The following is a 19,700-nucleotide window of genomic DNA, read 5'->3' on the forward strand; positions in this document are numbered from 1 at the left end:
TGTATTCGCTTCAGTTTGACAAATAACTATATCATTTTTAGGTCTATTAAGTATTTGCAGCTAACAGTTTACTGTATGTGATTTGAGCAAGGACTTTCTACTGAAAGCAGCAAAATTAGTTTGTCTAGAAAAGTAATTTCAAGCGTTCTGTTTCGAAATACAGTTGCATAAAGAGCGACTGATTTGGCAACCAAGTTTAGAGACCAAATCAATTTGATTGAACAAAATATTTACTGGTTCTTGTGACGAAAGTACGAACAGGGGAGGCATAGCTCGAGAATAGCTCTGTTTCTTTTTTTGGAAGAAAACTAGAATTTACAACATGCATTTCCACATTTTTGAAGAATTATTGGCAATGGTTCAAAAATAAAATTGGCCTTTGTCAAAATTAAAATCTGCAGCTGCAGATGGCGGGAACAACAAGAGCTTCGAAGTTTTTCTGTAGAGAAAAGAAACGAGACCAACATTCATCATAACTCTGTATCATACCTAGGTCTTACCCATAGGTAGATGTAAAAGGTATTTTTTGGGTGAAAGTTTTTGGTAAAAGGAAATTTTTCCTCAACTTTACAAATCTTTGAGGCATAAATTAGCGAAAAATACCTTCTTTTTTAAGTGAAGTATAAATCAATGTTTATGTTTAACTGTTCATTAATTATCATGCTGTAAGATTCCAAAATAATTTCGGAATTTAAATGCAAGAAATATGTCAGCTTTTAGCAACCAAAAAATAAGACATAGGCAGAAAAGGGGCAAAAGATGCCCTGGTGCACTTACCGATATGAACCAGCATTAAATCAGTTTAGGAAAGTTTAGATAAAACTGTGTTGTGTTACAAAAATTATTTAGAAAAAGTTTTCAGTTTTGTTTGTAGATTTTAAATCCTTGGAACACTAATCTCTTTCATTCTACTGTAAAATATACAGAATATCCACTATGCACATGATCAAAGATCATATACCCTAACTTCCATTAAGAGAAAATGTCGGATTCTCTGTTATTGATGGTAAAGATTCTTCAAACAAATCATGTTTTTGAAACTCGCTGTGAATTTGTTCCTATGTCAGACTCATGTTTTGACGAAGCAACCGAGTTCATCCGTTTTGAGCAAGTGCGGAATTCTTAAGTCTCTTCGTACAAAAACTTCCAGTACTTTTTGTTTAGTGGCTGAAATGCATTAAAGCTATTTGAACATTAAAGGGCTTTTTGTAAAATCTTGTCGTATCCACCTAGGAACAAATCCACAGCAAGTTTCATTTAAATCCACCTGAGCACTTTCGCGATAGGTATAGCAAATAACTTAATTAGTTTTGTTAATGTAAAAATTAATTAATAGGCATCTAAAATTATCCGTTGGCCAAAGAAGAGAAATATTTTTTTTTGCGCAAAATCTATTAATGACACAGAACTTTTCAAGGAGGAAAAAAATGTCAGAAGAGGCTTAGTTTATTAACTCAAAAAAAATTAGATGATTTCATAGTGCCAATAAAAAGTTCTGGCAGTTTTTGCACCAAGACGCTCAAGAATTAGGTAGGTACTCACTTGCCCACAGCAGATAAACTCGGTTGCTCCATTAAAAAAAATCGAGGAACCAGACATTTTTTCTTAGTAAAAGTTACGTAGTAGTAATAGGTACCTACCCTTTTAAACATGTGCTTACGGGACACCCGTATTATTAATATTCAGTGCAATTTCTATTTGAAGCATGCGTGCCTTAGTTTTACAGATAATCACCTTTCAAATTGGAAAAGAAAAGAACATTCGCATATGAAGTGATTTCCATGGCTTGGGAAAAAGATTAATTTATGAAAGGAAATAAATCGGATTCAGAATTAGCGATATTCAGACTGATTCAGTGTTAAACACTGCCTTGAAAGCAGTTGTTTACGCTAAAATTCCACAAGAAATATTTCTCCCGACATACAGAATATGGTAGCAAATACACGATGCCCAGTGTAAGGCAGAAAACGTGAAATTATATATTTAGATGTATTTCTATAGTGCGATTCAATAAATATGTAAGTTTTTGCCACACACCTAAAATCGACCAATTTTCTTTTGGATCAGATCAGTTTCAGTTTGACCCGCCGAAAGGGTATCAGGTGGGCAAAGTTGATATTCATGCGGAGTTTTCCATCATTTTTTCGTGATTTTCAACCCATCTTATTTCGATCCAGCAGACTATCCATAAATCGTCGTTTATCGAGTTTGCAAAAAACCGGCAATTCACTTTCCTTGTCTCGCTCGCGCCACGCGTTTCTTTGGTGCATTGTTTCGATGGCAGTAGGCGGCGTTACGCTGCGAAGACGCCCGAAGCAATCGCGAAGTTGCTTTTGCCTCGTTTCGACAATGCTGCCACAGTCGGCAATCGCGGTCCCTGCTACGAGTAGCAAGCGATGTTTTCCGGGCGTTGAAAAAACCGCACAAGACATCGGCCCAGATATAAGCAAAAAAAGTTTCTCTTTTTACCGCGTGCTGAGTGTGAAAGGGCTTTTTGTGCGTCAATATACCCCGTTTTTGTGCATCGGCAAATAATGGATCGTTTCTTGCGACTTAAAAGTGTCAATGCGTCCGGCAGTTAAGTGATTTTGCCTGTGGAAAAGCTGCAGTTGAACGCCTGCTGACTTTTGCTACCAACCCAGACATTCCAAAACTTGTTCCTCGGCCTTCAGTACCCTAAAGTACAAATTGGTCGTAGCACCTGTATTTAGATATTAATCCTGCAAGTTTTGCGATTTTACCATTGTGGAATTTGAATAACGTTGCCAAAAATTCAAGAAAAACCTCGAGAATATCCTTACAGCTGATAAAAGAAACGACCAAATCTAGGCAGGTGATAAGAAAGGAGTTTCATCAAATTCTGCAGGAGTAAGATCGACGGCCGTAGCCGGTCGTTTACGGCTCTCAACTTCGGGGTGCTTAACTGATTTGTTTGTGCGTTTTGGATTTTAGTTTTTGTCAAAGTGAGTGACAAAAGTAGAGACCAAGGTAAAAACCCAATGCTAATTAAATAGTTGTTTTTTTTATCAATTTATAACCAATCGTTTTGAAAGCGTTCTAAAGTCGATGGAAAAAACTTGTTAAATTTTGCTGATACCCTAGAAAATTGATAATGTTTGCTATTAACCTGACAACCGGGTATTTAACAATGAATATATGGGCTTTTTTCAACAAACTTTGCAATTAGCACGCTCTGACCGATAGGGCAAAGCCTACTAAGCGATTAAAAAGTCGAACGCTTATTGGTGAAACCGAACTACGAATGTAAAACAATGGAGGCGTACAGTAATTAAATGTAATTAGCTACTTCAATTAACCGTAAAAACTGATATGTACTTCTGTTTATTTTTTGTTTCTTTAATGACTGGGTTTAAGTACTGCTAGTAGGTTACTATCTGGTAGAAATTTACAACGCATTTTCCCGTGTCTGATTAACAGCTGGGTTACAAGTGTCGACTAGTAACAAAGATTTATTCATTTCTATAAAACAAAAACATGCATCACAATGCATTAAGAGCCTATAAATGGATTGCATCAGAGTTTTGTTCTTTGTTTAGGCTTTCCTTTTAACTTTCAAGCAGCAGAGTCAAAAACTCCAGTTTAATGCAAGGCATTTAAGTTCAAGGTATCGAAAAGATTTTTTTCGTTTTCAAAACATTTTAGAAGTTGTTTCTAAACCAATTTTTTGCTCTTCCTGATTCTTATAGCAGTAAATATGTATAAATAAAGTGTTACTTAATTCCTCTCCAAAACAATAATTCACAAATAATTAACCACTTCATTTATATTTATTTATTGAACGCATCAATTTGAGTTGATACATAGGTAATATTGCTTTAATGTGATTTTTTGATTAGAAAGTGTCACTAAAGTATGGATCTTAGCGTAAAGCTATAACAACTATTTACTATAGGATTTATTTTCTTACTCGAGGGTTTGATACATTTTCAAATTAATAAAGGTTTTTTCGTCATTTAAAAAAAATTAAGGCAATTGTGAATATGGATAGAGAATAGCAAGAAAATAGAACTGTGGCGACAGTTTCGAAAAGTCATATGAGCCAATGAGCGTTGAAGGAAAGATAAAGAACCCTAACCAATAAAGGAAGTATAAAACACTTAGTAAACTTGTTGGTTTAAAAGGCAAAATATTTTGACTAAAAGAAAAATAGGAATACTATTTGCTCATGCTTGTCAGGTCGTCTTGTAAAGTTTCCTAAACACGAAAACTAAAATCACAATGACGAAATCGTTGTTAGGAAAATTACTTTTTTTAATTAAAAATGTTTTTAAAAGTAGAGGAATAGAATAGAACATGCATTTTTACATTAATACGTTATTATAATACAGTACTGGAGAAATTTCTTTGTCTGCTAAACAGTACCTACGTACCTACTTCTTAGAAACTCAACTAAATCCCAAATTGCGTTTTATGAATTATTCAGTGGAAGTTAGGAAGTGGACGTCTGCCTCTATTCTTTATAAATTTTTCATCTTTTTGTTGCCTATTATCTTTTTCTTCTACCCATATTCTTGACTCAAATTGATCCAAACCTCTATTCTTTATAAGCAAAGTTATTTGAATTTTTTTCTCTTCTTGTTGCCTCTTATCTTTTTCTTCTACCGATCTTCTTGGCTCAAATTGCTCCAAACCTGAGCGTATGTATAAAAGTGAGAAATGGAAACGCCAACATTCGTTTGACACAAATTTTAATTCATGGGCGTCTTTAAGTTCAAGGGCCCAAACAATTATGGATCTGATTTGAAATGTTTTTATTGTGGAAGTACCTACATAAGTATGTGCTTAATGAGGAAAATGGCTCAAAATACAGAGCTTCTCATTCATTTAGGCTGGTTTTTCTCCAAGTTTCTTACAATATAACGTCACCATCATAATCGTTAAACATGAACGGATTTTAAAACTCGGATCAAGACAATATTTTCAGTCGAAAATCGTATATGAGCGCTCGACATATTTGTAGATATTTGTTTTATTTTCGCTGTATACTAAATACCTATGCAGACTCGGATAGATTTAAAAATTGGTAGAAATTTAGCTCTATTTATATACAATATGGCAGTTCAATTTTTTCTCACTATCAGTAAAATAATACTGAAGTCGCTAACAGCAAACTGCAAACTTTTTGATTTTAGTAGATTTGGCTCCGATTTCTGTGCCTTGTTGCTTCAATATATTGTCTTGAAAACGACCAATTAACTTGCAATAATTTTTAAACTATGCTGCTGCAGTGCAAATATTTAATAATTAAGTTATTCAATTTTTGGTAGTTTGGAAATGTAATATCGTGTAAACGTGTATCTGTAAAAGTTAAAGATTTTTTGTTATCATTTTTTAGCTAATTTATAAAAGATAGCATTTCAGGATAAGTCGCGAGTCTAATCTAAGTCTAAGAACCATGTAATCATGTTGATTTGCAGTTTTCCTAAACTAACTAACTTTTAATAAGATTTTTTTCCGAATATTCTTAGATTCATTCGGAATAATGTTAAAAAGTATGAGAAATATTTGCCTTATGTAAAGAAAAAGTTGATTAACATTGGTTATTAGGATATGTGATCAATTGTCCTGATTTTTTCTATATCAGTGTTTGTTCCTGGGCATTCCGGGCATTTTAGTAACGTAAAGTTACTTCGCTCGTTACATGAAACCAGTCGGTACTTGTCCTAATTTGGAAGCACTGTCTAGGTTATAGTTCACATTCATGCCACAGCTTATTCTTCAAATTTTGATGGGGAATATCGAAAATTGTGCTTGATTTCATAACTGATAAAACGGTTTTTATTAGGTTTTGAAAAGGTTTAGCTAGAGTTTGATAGTAGTAAGGTCTTATAGTTATTTAATCCAAAGAGAACGAATTAGATTAGTTTTGGTTTCGTTGTATAGTAATTATATTTGATTAAATCAATTTGCAGTTTAGAAAAAACAGCAAAGCTTTTCATTAACATTTTTAATTAAGTTCGTATCATGTGTAATTGGAAATCAAGAAAATTGCTTTTATTAAGTTTACAAGATCTTATTGATAATAGAAAGGAAATTAACTAAAATAGAAGTTTTATCTAAAATTTAAGCAAATTGGCAATGCCATTCGCAAAAGTAATACGACTCTCATGAACCATCAAGAACGGCTTCAGTAAACGAGAAAATATCTATTAATATCATAAGCCGATAAAGTCAGCATTTTATTGTGTATTTCATCAAGTCTGTATTTTCAAATTTTCTGGTGTCTTGAAAGATCTGCCACATTAATTTATTCTTGAATACACTTGAGCAAACGTGATATTTTCGTTAGGTTTCCCATTCTCATGTCTGCTCATTTTCAGATATTGAGTACCGAACTCACTTTGGTTTATAATTTGCTGTGTGGTATACTACCTGCTCCAATGTATCTAGTTTTAGTTCACTTTTAGATTAATTATCACAGTTATATTGGTTTTGTTTTTCTGCTTTTATCACGATAGATAATGAAAGGGAAGGAATATTAAATCAGTAATGTAGGTATCTACTGTTGTTGCTCTGAAACAGTTATCATTGTGTCTGTGTTTCATACTTATGCTATTCGTTTCACGTAATTTGGTGTTAGGTAGCAGACGGATTGAATTATACTAATAGGTATGTTCACTAAACGCCACATGTTTCATTTACAAGCTTATGAATGACGTGATTTTTGTCTTTTGATTTAATTTGTGATAGCGAATTGTGTGTATTTATGCAAAATTCGCCCTGAAATTTTTAGTATACTTTTATTCCCTTATTATATTATATATGAATTTTTGCAAGGCGAAGTTTAAATTTTAAATAGTAATCACTTTTTTCCGCCTAACTGTATCAACCAGAATTTAATATAAAATAATTTTCCGTTCAAATTTACGTAAGAAAGGTATTATTGTTTGAAGTCGCCAAAACGCCGACGTTGTCGATATTTTTTCAAAAAACTTTTTAATTGCAAGTTAATGACAACAAAGTCGCAAATTTAAATTAAACATTTTATATTTCTAAAGTAAATTTTCAATGATTGGATATAGCATTGCTATAAGTCCCATAATTTAGAATGTTAAATTTGCCGTTAAATTTAATTAAAACTCCGTGTCTCAAAAACGAAGCCCTCTGCAATATATACTTTTATGTTTTTATCTTAAAATTGGACTAACCCTGTATATATCCGGTCGTGCCTGAATAGCTCAATATTTATATTCCTGCAAGTTTTTCTATAGCTGGGATAATTTTTTCAATTTTTTTGTTTACCAGATCGATCTTATTTTGCTCAATGAAGCAGATAGTTCTTAGCGAGAAGAATAGTTCTTAGCGAGTAAGAACTCCTAAGTAGCATATCTGGTGTGGAATACATACTTACATATGTACAAATCAGTTTGACTGAAATTTATTGCTTTTATGATTTACTTACGTATAGGACGTGACGGTAATCATAAATGCGAACTTCAGTTGCTTTGCAAAATTTTATAATTAAAGGAGATTAAGAATTTGAATAGAATATACCTATCTAATACTCCGGTGCATTTAATTACAGTTAATATGAATACGATAAAACGTATATATTATATCTAACAGGACAGAACAATATCATAAATCTAAATTTATAATTTTACTTATATTGCCAAACATACATACATAAATAAATATCTGCACGTAAGAGGTTATCTAACGGGTAGGCTACCTTGACAATCCGTGCAAGTTCAAAGCTAATGTCTATTTAACCCAAGCACTATATATTTTCGGTATTGATTATTGCTATTAATAGGCGATCAATTTATCTGATTGGTATATGAAATGTGATTTAAAAGGGCGGGTTTTCAGCTTGTTTGATCAAACCGAACTCTGCAATATTTTATGCAAAAATAATATGTTTTAAATTGTAAAGCATCTAAAATATTATCAATGATTTCTATGAACAGTTTGGCTAATTTATATAATAACTGACTTTCAAAAGATGACTTTACGGTTTGTTCTCGTTCGAAAATAGTCCTTTTAGTAGATATAATAGTCTTTTAAACCAATTGAAATATACCTACATACAAGGTGTTTCATGAGGAAGGGGCATATAAACGATAACCGCAAAATGCGTCTTAACGGATTTTCAGGGTTTCGTAATTGTTCTAAATTGTGTAATTTTAATTTAAAAAATGCAAAACGATGGGTTTTCGCAAAACGAATGAATACATTTTAACGAAAATTTCCAGCAATGAAGAGCTAGGAAAGAAGCATGTTTCGCAATAAAACAATTTTCTTAATTTTTGCCAGTAACGTGGGTACCTAAATGCTACCGAATTTGTTAAAGGAAAAAAGATACGCCACTGTATTTTTTATTATTACAATTACTGTTCAAATTTCTTATTATGTTCGAAATAAAAAATTATATCTTGTATTTTTTTTGCTTCGACAAGCAGTTACGTTTCTAAAGTCAGTTTGTGGTAGGTGGTTCAAATTGGACACATTTACAGGATGGTAAACTTTAATTTAACAAATGAAAATAATAAATTTATTCAAATTGCATGGAGAAATTTTTACGAAATTTCAGGGTTCAATATACTCTCTCGGCTTGTTTCTCAAAGGTGTTCCCAGTGGCGTGCGTACCTGCACGCTCCCGGAATTGTTAAGGAAAACATTGGTTCTGATGCCTAATTTATGCATCCGTTGACTAGTATTATTTTGTGTTTAAATTGTATTTAATAAAACCATTAATAATTCTCCATAAAATGTTTAAATAATATGCTTCATAATTGTGGTAAACCGCAGAATTCGCTGGTTTAAAACAACCGCCAGGTTGCCAAAAGGAAACCTGTAACAAAGTGATACGCCTAGCAAAAGCAATTTTTTTATTCTTATTAGAATGTTGAACTTATTTTTGTACCAAGAAGCTTACTTGCTAAAGCTTTATTAAGACTAATTAGCAGATGCCAATGTTAATCAAGAAGATGCCTCGATGGACGACCATTCCAGTCTGTTAAAACAATTATTACATGGAATTCAAATTAATGAACTAACGAAACTTAAAAAATCGGGAAGTTTCAGAAATTCTATTCCGTCAGGTTTAATTTTCGCCAAGGCAAATGCTAAATTTTTGTTTCGAAGTTCATCGATTTTTTTGCCATACACATAAAACTATCAATCGTCGTTAGAAAAATTCAAAGAAACATTAAGAATGGTTATATTTTCTTTACAGCTGCTCTGAATTCCGTACTGCTGCACCCAATCTACTCTCTCAGGTTCTTCACATGTGATACTCTACGTCTTCTAGCGCCTCTTTTTCTTCTTATCTATCTCTATATAACATTTCGCAAGAGTTTATATTTTGGACGGCGCATAACGTATCGAGATACTCAAGCTTTATTCTATTGGTAGAAGTTACAACTTCACATTTTGGTAACAGATTGGGGCGTATTTGTGATTAGTATATCCATGCTTCAACCACATATTGTAGTCTGGAGAACACGTGTTCTCCGGGGAAAAGTATTTCCACTCGCAATTCTATTTATATACCCTGTTTGAGAAGAAAGTTAAGTATTTTTCGAACACCGGTGTTGAAAATTCTACTCTTCTCCTGTCTTCCGCCTGATATAACTCCCGTTCCTATATACATAAGACTGTGCACTACTTCAAATTAAATTTTGCTCACATAGAGTTGGAAGTGATGATCATGCACCTTCTGGTCGCCATTTATTTACATAGGTACATTACGGTTTGTCGTAGTTTTACTTCATCGATCACCCATTTTCGAAATTTAAGGTTGCATTTGTTCACAATACCAGCTTGGTAATACTTTGATATTTTATCATATATTTAAAAAAAAATAGTTTTTGCAATTTATCATGTTTGAATCAAATATTTTCCGGAAGTCAGCTTGAATAAAATTAAGGCGTGTGAAAAATACAGTAATCCCCAAGTGCTCATTCGTACTTTTTTTCGGTCCTTTTTAAGAATGACTGAGTCGTACTTAATTCTTCATCTGATCTCGTGTAGGTCTTATTATTTTATTTATTAATCTTTATGTCTGACTTCCGAACATTCCCTATGTTTTCAGGTAAAAGTTCAAGGTAGTCACTGTTGCGGGCTATTGTTTAGCCGATTATCATCGAACACTTCTGCAGGGATCTGGAAGAGTTTAATAGTTTTCTGGGTCGTCATAATTTTAAGAAATAAATATGTGTTTGTTTCAATATTCTGGGCATATTTGCTTCAATTTAAATTATTTTGCAAATTTTCTCCCCCACTGCATTACACATCATGTGATTTGTCTTCGTGTTTTTCTTAATTTCCTTTATTTTTCTTATGGTTTTTTGTATGTGTATCATACGATTAGTGCTACATTTGTATTCTTTCCCATTGTCTGGAAACTCACGCTGCGTTTGCTGTTTCTACCTCTCGCTGAATTGTAGTCTGGGTGCTTGTATGTTGCTGTTTCTTTCTTGTATGCTTATCCATGTATTCATTTTATTCCTTCTTAGTTAAGTTACCTTTATATACCCTTACAATTGCAGATTGGATGCTATACGCTCTGTAATAGTTGTTACATCTGGTTCTGGTGGGTATAGAGTTTATTTGGTTACCTACCATTTTCAGGTTTATATCGGCTGTAGACAGCAAACAATATATTCTATTTGAATGAGAAGTAGGAAGTTCGTGTTTATTATTCTGTCGCTTACAACAAATATGCCTGTAAACTATCTACTTTTGTTTGGGCCACGGTTGCCTAAAAGGTTAATGGAACAAAAATAAGCGAAAAAACATCTAGTTTCTCTATGCTCGCACGCCAAACTAATTCTTTTAGAGTTGAAAACTAGTGTCAATTTGTAAGTGTTCGGAAGCCCAATTTTGAATATATATATGTTTAGGTATTAAATCAGATTTTGATTGATATCCATCAGCCGCTGATTGAAACCGGAAAAGACTCCGAGAATAAGCGAAATTTCTCAATTTTTAACAAGCTTGGAAACCGCAAAAAACTATTTGAAAAATGAACGAACTCGATGAATGAAGTTCAACCATTGATGCATTCCAGCCAGACCAAAAATTACAGTCGATCGTAATGGGGCTACGGTAGCGTGCAACCGCAGCAAATAACCCCTAATCATCGCACTAGTTAGAACAAATGGAAGTTAAGAAGATTACTACTTTAACATAAATCAGTCTTACAAGATCGTCCGAGTGTTATCCCGACATATCTGGGAATTATTGCGCGAAGCGAAAGATTATTTGTTCATTTTTTAAAGCCAGTTATTTCCCTTCAGCTGGAAATCTACAGAGCTACCTGATAATTATTTTTCATGTCATTAATTAACGCCGGTATTTCGTTCATACATAGCTCAGAAAGTTTGCTATGTTTTTAATTAAATTTAGCAATTATTGAGTACTTTTAATCCTTATTAAATTAAAATTATTACCGTCTTCTTAGTTTTAGATCCAAACTAGACTAGAACTTGACTGGTTTGCTCAATCAAATACGTTGTTAATTCACTGGTCGATAATTGTATTCTTTATTAAGCTCAGATTTCTATAAATAAGTTTGGCTAGCTTTTGCACATAAAAACTGACATCTTTTCAGTTGCAAAAAGCTCATCTGTAATAAGTAGAACTACATGTTGGCTAATACAAACTGAATTAAGCAAATGTACTGAAACTCATAATAAATTTAATGTAGAGACAAGTTGTTGGATTTTGAATTCCTCAATAATAATTTTCAAAGTAAAATATCGGTGTTACAAATATAATAAACGTTGTTTATATTGAGAAGATCATCTGACATGGTATGAGATGAGAACGGAAAGTCAAATTCAACCTAACATGAAAGTGTCTCAATATTTAGAGACTTGCTATAAGGAACGATTTACGAAATGAAAGCATTGAAAAATTGAAAAGAATAGAGAGCAGTAATAATAATATGAGCTTGAATGAACTACTTAATTCAAACTGCGATAAGCAAATGTGAAATAAAAGACGATAAGTAATGAAAATAATTTTAAATAGAAACGAGAGTGCAATTTTATATACTCAACATTTAATTTTATAGTCAAAAGAAACATGCTAAATATGCTTAATATTATAGAGGGTGTTTTCAGATTTTTAGCCAGCACTTTAGCATTTGATATACACTTTATTAAAAACCGCTCAGTTTTATGGCCCTTAATCTATCAGTATAGTTTACGGCTTACGTACCAAAAGCGATTTACTGAAACAAAAAATGAAACGAAAACCAGCGTTAAAACCTGATTTTGGAAAACTAATTATTCTGGTTAGTGGTAAATAAACGCGGACACTAACATTTGCATTTTTGGTTTCGTGGCACTCCAACATCATCAATAAGTTTTCATTGACTGCAAATTTTCTTCCAAGTTGAGCAAAATATACAGTGACATATAAATTATTCATATATTATAACTTTTTGGAAAATACTAATGTTTGCCACAACCATCTCAAAATAATGTCAGTAATCTCAGTAGATCCAGGCAGAATAAATCAGAAATAAATCACAGTTGTAGTATTAAATTTGCTCAATCCTTCGTTTTCGAATGTCTGTCACTAAAGTAAATGGTGTCGATTTGACCTAAGCACCTCAGAAAAAATGGAAAGCGTGTATGACAGGTATAAAAACACGAACATAACACACCACACAAAAATGATCTTGTTATAATGCATTCAATAAATCAAATGTTAATTATGTAATTAGAGTTAATTAGATTATTATGGTTCATTTTTCAAATAGTTTTTTGCGGATTCCGAACTTGTTTAAAATTGAGAAATTTTGCTTATTCTCGGAGTGTTTTCCGGTTTCAATCAGCGCTGATGGATATCAATGAAAATTTGATTTAATACCTAAACAAATACAACGAACATACAAAAACTTACAAATTGAAACCAATTTTCAACTCTAAAAGAATTAGTTTGGGATGCGAGCATAGAGTTTTTTCTAGAGCTCGAGGTTTTTTCGCTTATTTTTGTTCCATTAACTTTTGAGGCAACCGTGGGCCAAACAAAAGTAGATAGTTTACAGGCGGATTGGTTGTAAGCGACAGAAATGAGAAGGGCGATAGATTAAGCTGGCTCGTCAGGATGAGAACATTATAGTAATAAACACGAAGTTCCAACTTCTCATTCAATACAATACATGATTTTTGTCCACAGCCGATATAATTCGGAAAATGGTAGGAAAGCAAATAAACTTTCTACCCATCAGAACCAGATGTAACAACCCGGTACTTGCCAGCATGTGAAAAACTGGGAAAAAGCAGCGGAACAATATAGATATCAAACTATTATAGAGATTATGGCATCTAATCTGCAAAAGTGAGGGTATATGAAGGAATAAAAATAATACATGAAGACAGCATACATAAGAAAACTAAGAATAAGAAATACATAATATAAGGAAGATAGAAGAATAATACATAAGGAAACTAAAAGGAATAAAAATAATACATGGATAAGACAATGAGAAAGAATAAAAATGTAGCACGAAACATATGATACCCATACACAAAACCATAAGAGAAATGAGGGAATTTAAGAAGAACACGAAGGCATATCACGTGATGAGTAATGCATTGGGTGAGAAAATATAACGGTTGAAAGACCGGAGCGGATTCTACTGGAAGTTGAAGTTAATACGTCCAGAGTAATGAAACGAAAATTTAGTTATGAATTTTTGAACTATTGAACCCGATCAGATCCCTGAAGAAGTAGTAAAACTGTTCGATGATAATCTGCTAAACAATAGCCCGCAACATTGACTACGATGAACTTTTACCTGAAAACCTAGAGAATGTTCGGAATACAGACACAAAGATTAATAAATAAAACAATAGGACTTACACCAGATCAGATGAGGAATTAAGTAAGACTGAGTGAGTCTTAAAAAGAACCGAAAAATAGTCCGAAAGGAGCACTTGGGGATTAATATAATTTTGACACGCTTTGAGTTTATTCAAGATGTGAATTTGTTCTTTGTCAACTACGAGAAAATTTCAGGGTAATCCCAAGCTGGTATTGTGAACAAACGTAACCTCAAATGTTGCAAATGGGATGATCGATGAAGTAAAACTCCGACGAACCGTAATGTACCTATGTAAATAATTGTGGACAGTCTTATGTATATGTAAGTATAGGAACGGGAGTTATATCAGGTAGACAGGAGAAGAGTAGAATTAGCAAGACCGGTGATTGAAAAATACAAAAAGTTCTTCTCAAACAAGGTATTTATATAGAATTGCGAGTGAGAATACTTCTCAACGGAGAACACGTCTTCTCCAGACTACAATATGCAGTTAAGCACGGATATACTTAGCCGAAATAGGCACCAATATGTGACCAAAATGTGAAGTTGTAACTTCTACGAATAGAAGAAAACTTGAGTGTCGGGATACGTTATGCGCCGTTCAAAATATAAACTCTTGCGAATTGTTATACAGAGATAGATAAGACGAACCTGAGAGAGTAAATTGGCTGCAGCAGTATGGAATTCAGAGCAGCTGTAAAGAAAATAACACCATTCTTAATGTTTCTTTGAATTTTTCTAGCAGCCATTGATAGTTTTATGTCTATGGCAAAAAAATCGATGGACTTTGAAACAAAAATTTGGCATTTGCCTGGGCGAAAATTGAACCTGACAGAATAAACATACACATACTCTATATGTTCCCAGACTCTGGAACTTTGAAATTAAATTTGACAAACGCAATTCACACTCGTAAAATGAAATGTTATTGTGAAATATTCAAATATAGCTACTCCATACCATCATGCAAAAAAAACAGTGTAAAATCCACAAGATACCTAACTTCGTAATTTTATAACTGAAGAAGATATTTCAAACATACTCATTATAAGATACAAACACCCACATAAAAATAATAAGAATGACTTTGTTTCACAATAGTTTTGGGAAAACTGAATCAAGCATCGAATCCATGGAATTTTTTTACAACTAATCAGGAGCACTTATTTTTAAAGCACGTAAGTTTAAATTTGAAAATTCTTATTGGAGCATGGACATGACCACCTAAAAAAGTAGTAATGAGAATAGTGCGAGGAGAAGCTTTATAATGTTTCTAATAAAGCATCAGTTAGGTGTTCTAAACCGCGACGGAAATAACAATAAAACGCTTGCATAACGCATTGTACAAACGCAAGTCACCTGGAGGAATAAAATTCTAAGATTGTAAATTATTAACAACAATTGGCCTCCGGAAACAATGACAGATAAATTACAAATCTAGTAGTACAAATAAATCAGCACCTTAGAAATTACTAGGTGAAAAACACAATAAATCAAACCAAAGAGCACTCGGAACTAACAAAGGCAAAAAGTCAGACAGTGAGCTATAATATCTCTAGATAGACATTAATTTTCTCACAGCCAATGTTTACATTTACGCTTTTTCAGTATTTTATAAAAATCTGTAAAATATTAACGTAATCTTAGACATGTTTGCATTCATTCTTATAAAGGTCGTTGTTATATGATAGTGAAAACATCAAGGCCGTTCTAAACACATAATTAATTTTTTTATGTCAATTATTTGAGTATCTTATAAATAATACTTGTTGGGGAAATCAATTAAAACAATAAATTGCAACTCCGATATCAGGAAAGCAATTGGAAGTAAGCTGTGCGGCTTACCCCACCTGCACACTTTATTTTGTATTTCATACATCAATTAAGCCAACATTGACGAGAAATGGTTAACGATTTGGCAAACAAAAAAAAAATTGCCATTAAAAAAGTAAGTGACATAAAAATATGAAAGGAAATTTTGTGAAGGGTAGGTATCCTATAGTGAATGATATTTTTTTTGTGAAGGGTATCCACCTCAACTTTATATTAACTGTAATAAGCTTTACTAATTAATTTATTTTACTGACAAATTTTTTGGTTTTTAAATACAGTCCTTTTAATTTTTTATTGTATTTTGCGTCGTATATGTTCGATCTTGTTGATATGATGTAATTAATAAACAATAATTGAAAATAGTAATTAATAAACAAAACCAAATCAGCGGCCATCAATCATCAGTCTATGTATTCCAAGAAGGTAAAATTCCTAAGATAAAGTAATCTGCAAAAACACCCCGCAGCCATGATGTCGGGAATATATTCAGGCAATAAAAGCAATACTCAACGATTATTTTCAGCTTATTATTGTTTCTCTCTCTGTATGTAACAGACTTGTTTTTGACCCATTGTATTATTTTTAAAAAATCTAACATTTATTATATTCGTTATAATCCATTTACAATAAATTTATTTTGTGCGTTCAGTTCTGGTTTGCCGATTAGACTAACTGCCGTGCCCCTTAATAAGGAGTTACATAAAATGGAAATATTTGTTTAATATTATTTATTGTTTCTGCATCAGAAAAAACTTATGTTTTATGGTAATCATGCAACCTGCCATATGTTTACCATTCTTAAAATCAATATTTGTTGAATTCGAGTTTCATGCGTGCTTTAGAAGTATTCACGGAAATAAATTCACATTTACTCCGTAATGGTAGCGCAAAATTATAAACCTTCTTTGTGTACCTATACTGTAAGTATTTCATTAAAAGTGTATAGAATTTTTTGTATTACATGGTTTGTTTCGCCTTACCCTTTAATTTAATTTATTGTTCGTGCAATGAAATCTTTTGCAGTAACTGGTCAGCGCATTCAATATTTTCACTTTTTTCTCGTCATTGTCGTAATTTGTCTAACGGAATACAATTATGAGGATGGAGCAACATTTAGAAAAATACGCAATTATTGTTAAATATATGGAAAAGCTCAATTAAAATGATACATTTCGGCTTTTGGTTTGAGTTTTACTTACATCTCCTGAAAATTTTTGCACTTGAACATTTCAAGCTAGACAGGACAGGACAGCTAAATGAGTGCACATCGCTTACTAAATATATGTTTATTGCATACGCACTGCTAATATCAATTGATTACTAACATTTAAGTTGTGGTTCTTGTTAGTCGGTTTAATTGGAGAAATAACTGTTAATTTATTGTCAGGTTTAAGTTAAGAAGTTTCTTAATTAAAAGTGGACCAGATTAAAAACCACCAAACCATACGTGTGCCTGTACAATAGCGCACTGAGAATTGCTGTAACGGAGAAAAGAATGAAAAGATATAACAAAACCACAGGCTAATTGATCATATTGCGTAACCGTTCATCCGATGTATTTGGACGACAAGATATAAATGGAAAGACACTCAGACCACAAAAAACGTTCCTCATTTCGTGGAAAAAAATAATGAACCGTTCTGGCGTGGATTGGTAAACCGAATCCAAATCGAAAGATTTAGGTATCAATTAAGTCCGTATTAAGTACACGATGATTTCTATTCTTACCTATAAGATTTTGTGGTTTGGCTTATTATATGGAAACAGTTTGGCCCTCGGATATACGTGGTTATATGAAACGGCATATTATGAAAGTAGTTTATTAATTTTCAACACCCCAGAACACAACAACAAGAAAGTTCACGGAAAACCTTTCTCTGTCCATGATAAATTAAATATGATATGGATTTGCTATTAGGACTTTGCAAGGTTTTTTCAGTTGAATGATTGTATTGTTAGAAGCAAAAATTGGAATTTTACTTTTACTAAGAAACCAACTGAGAATTTCTTGTTATTGACGATTTGTTGTTATGATACCATATGATCGAATTTGAGGAAAATAAAATGAAATGAAAGGAAACTATTACCTAAACCACACCACAATTTTTTTCTCGGATAGGTCGGACACGCTGTTACAAATAAAGGGTACCAAAATTGTTAAGGATTATCAGAAAGTAATATGAAACGTAATATGTAAAATTTTTAAACATTTCGAACGCACAAAAAAATTGAATAATTAAATGGCCATATGGTTCTGTTTGACTTGTTGTTTTAGGAGAAAATATGAGCTTTTATTAAGGCATTTATAATTCATGTAACAAATCGCATTTATCTGGAAAACGGTTGCATTTAATCAGATTTTAATTAAGGTTCAACGTTTTAATATTTTGCATAAAATAACTTAAGTTACTTAATTTAGAAGATCAATTTTTGGACATTATCTACTGGAAGTCATTTCCTACAGTTGAATTTTGGACTAAAATTTTTCCACAATAATTTAGAAATCGTATACAGTCTCTGTATTATGCCTTCTAGAAACTAACCTTTTTATAATTTATAATGCATTTATCGGTATGGCGGTTAATGGCACTATCAGATAAAAATTATTTTAAAAAGTCATAAGGAAAATTATTAGCATGTTAATTCATAAGTTCAAAATGAGAATGAAGTTAACGACGGCTCGGGCGTCGTTGTTACAGGAACACTGTGGAGCTTTGTTGTTGTAAAGCTGGTCGGAATGCTCAAACTGTGCCAACGTAAACAGTCTTTCTATGGTCACATCGAATAAAATTAAGTAGATGCCATCATGGTGGCAACAATTAGGAAACATTAAGTCCCAATGTTGGTTCTTCGAGCCGGATGTGGTCAGCACTGTTCTTAACTCCTACTTAAAACCCAATATATCACCAAGAGTTAGATTTGAAAAACCAATTTGTTTCGACTAGTCGAGGATATATCCCGAATAATGTGCACCATCATGTATCTTCTTTAGTTAGAGCCTACAAAGTTACAAGTTAACTTCGCTTCTAAAACAAGTTTGTTTCCGCTTCCAGATGAATATGTATCCGTGGTATCGAGACTCAGTAGGTGGTCATCAGCTGAGCCAAATTTGTGCCCCCATGGCGACAGCTATTAAGTCCGAAAATGGCTACAACGATTGCATGCTGGCTTTGGATTATGCTACACAAAGCAAGGTAAGAATGTTTTATTTTTCAAGCAGTATCAATGGAATTGTGTTGCCCATTTTGAGTAAAACGACCGTTTCGTAACCCAATGGGATTAATTCAAATCTGGTAGTAGAATGGACATTGTCGTTTGCTATTTGAACCATTGCTAGCGAGCAAATTGTAGGGTTTTGAAAATTAAAGGGGCAAACTGCAGGTGACCGTATATACTGTACTGTATAATGGCAAAAATGCTAGTTGAGGTGCATATATATTTTGTTCAACAAACATTGGTTATTTATATGGCACGTTTCTAAAGTATTTTGTTATTTAGGACGACGAAAAAGAGTTAACGCCCTCGTCACAACGAAATTTAAAATGACAATCGATTTGTTGGTATCAAGTATAGATTTATTTTCATTAGAGTTTTTTTTTCTTAATGGAAATTATTTAAAAATTGATTTCATATGTGGTTAGAAGACTGTTTTTAATATGTTCTCTGATGTTTTTGGATTTATTGTTAAATAACTCTTATAGAAGGCGTTCCGTAGGCACATAATCAAAGGGGCACTGAGACACTCTTTGACCCCAATGAGGACCAAATGACCTAACTTTTATTAAGATAAAATGTCCGATTCTTTTGCTATTAATGAACATTTTTCAAAAAAATATGTTTTTTGAAATATCGGTAGAACGGAATGATGGATTTTAATGAAACTGGCGATAAATTTGTTTCTATGTAACTCATGTATTATGAAGCAACCGAGTTCATCCGCGTGGGACAAGTGAGAAATTATTAAGTGTCTTGGTACAAAAACCACCAGAACTTTTTATTCCGCACCTGGAGTGAACTGATTTTTTTGAGTTAATGCACATCCTTTTTGAAAATTTTCGGGCTT

General features: G+C 32.8%; 1 long non-coding RNA gene across 1 annotated transcript; it reads left to right on the forward strand.

The window, feature by feature from the left end:
• The first annotated feature begins 2,117 nt into the window (after positions 1-2,117).
• Positions 2,118-18,766, forward strand: LOC125503703. Its single transcript, XR_007281023.1, has 2 exons — positions 2,118-2,988; positions 18,691-18,766. It is a non-coding gene; the product is annotated as an uncharacterized LOC125503703 (long non-coding RNA).
• Positions 18,767-19,700: the final 934 nt, after the last annotated feature.

The sequence above is a fragment of the Dendroctonus ponderosae genome, unplaced genomic scaffold, assembly GCF_020466585.1.
Source record: "Dendroctonus ponderosae isolate FM_Combo_2020 unplaced genomic scaffold, Dpon_F_20191213v2 Dpon_F_20191213_25, whole genome shotgun sequence".
Taxonomy (NCBI): domain Eukaryota; kingdom Metazoa; phylum Arthropoda; class Insecta; order Coleoptera; family Curculionidae; genus Dendroctonus; species Dendroctonus ponderosae.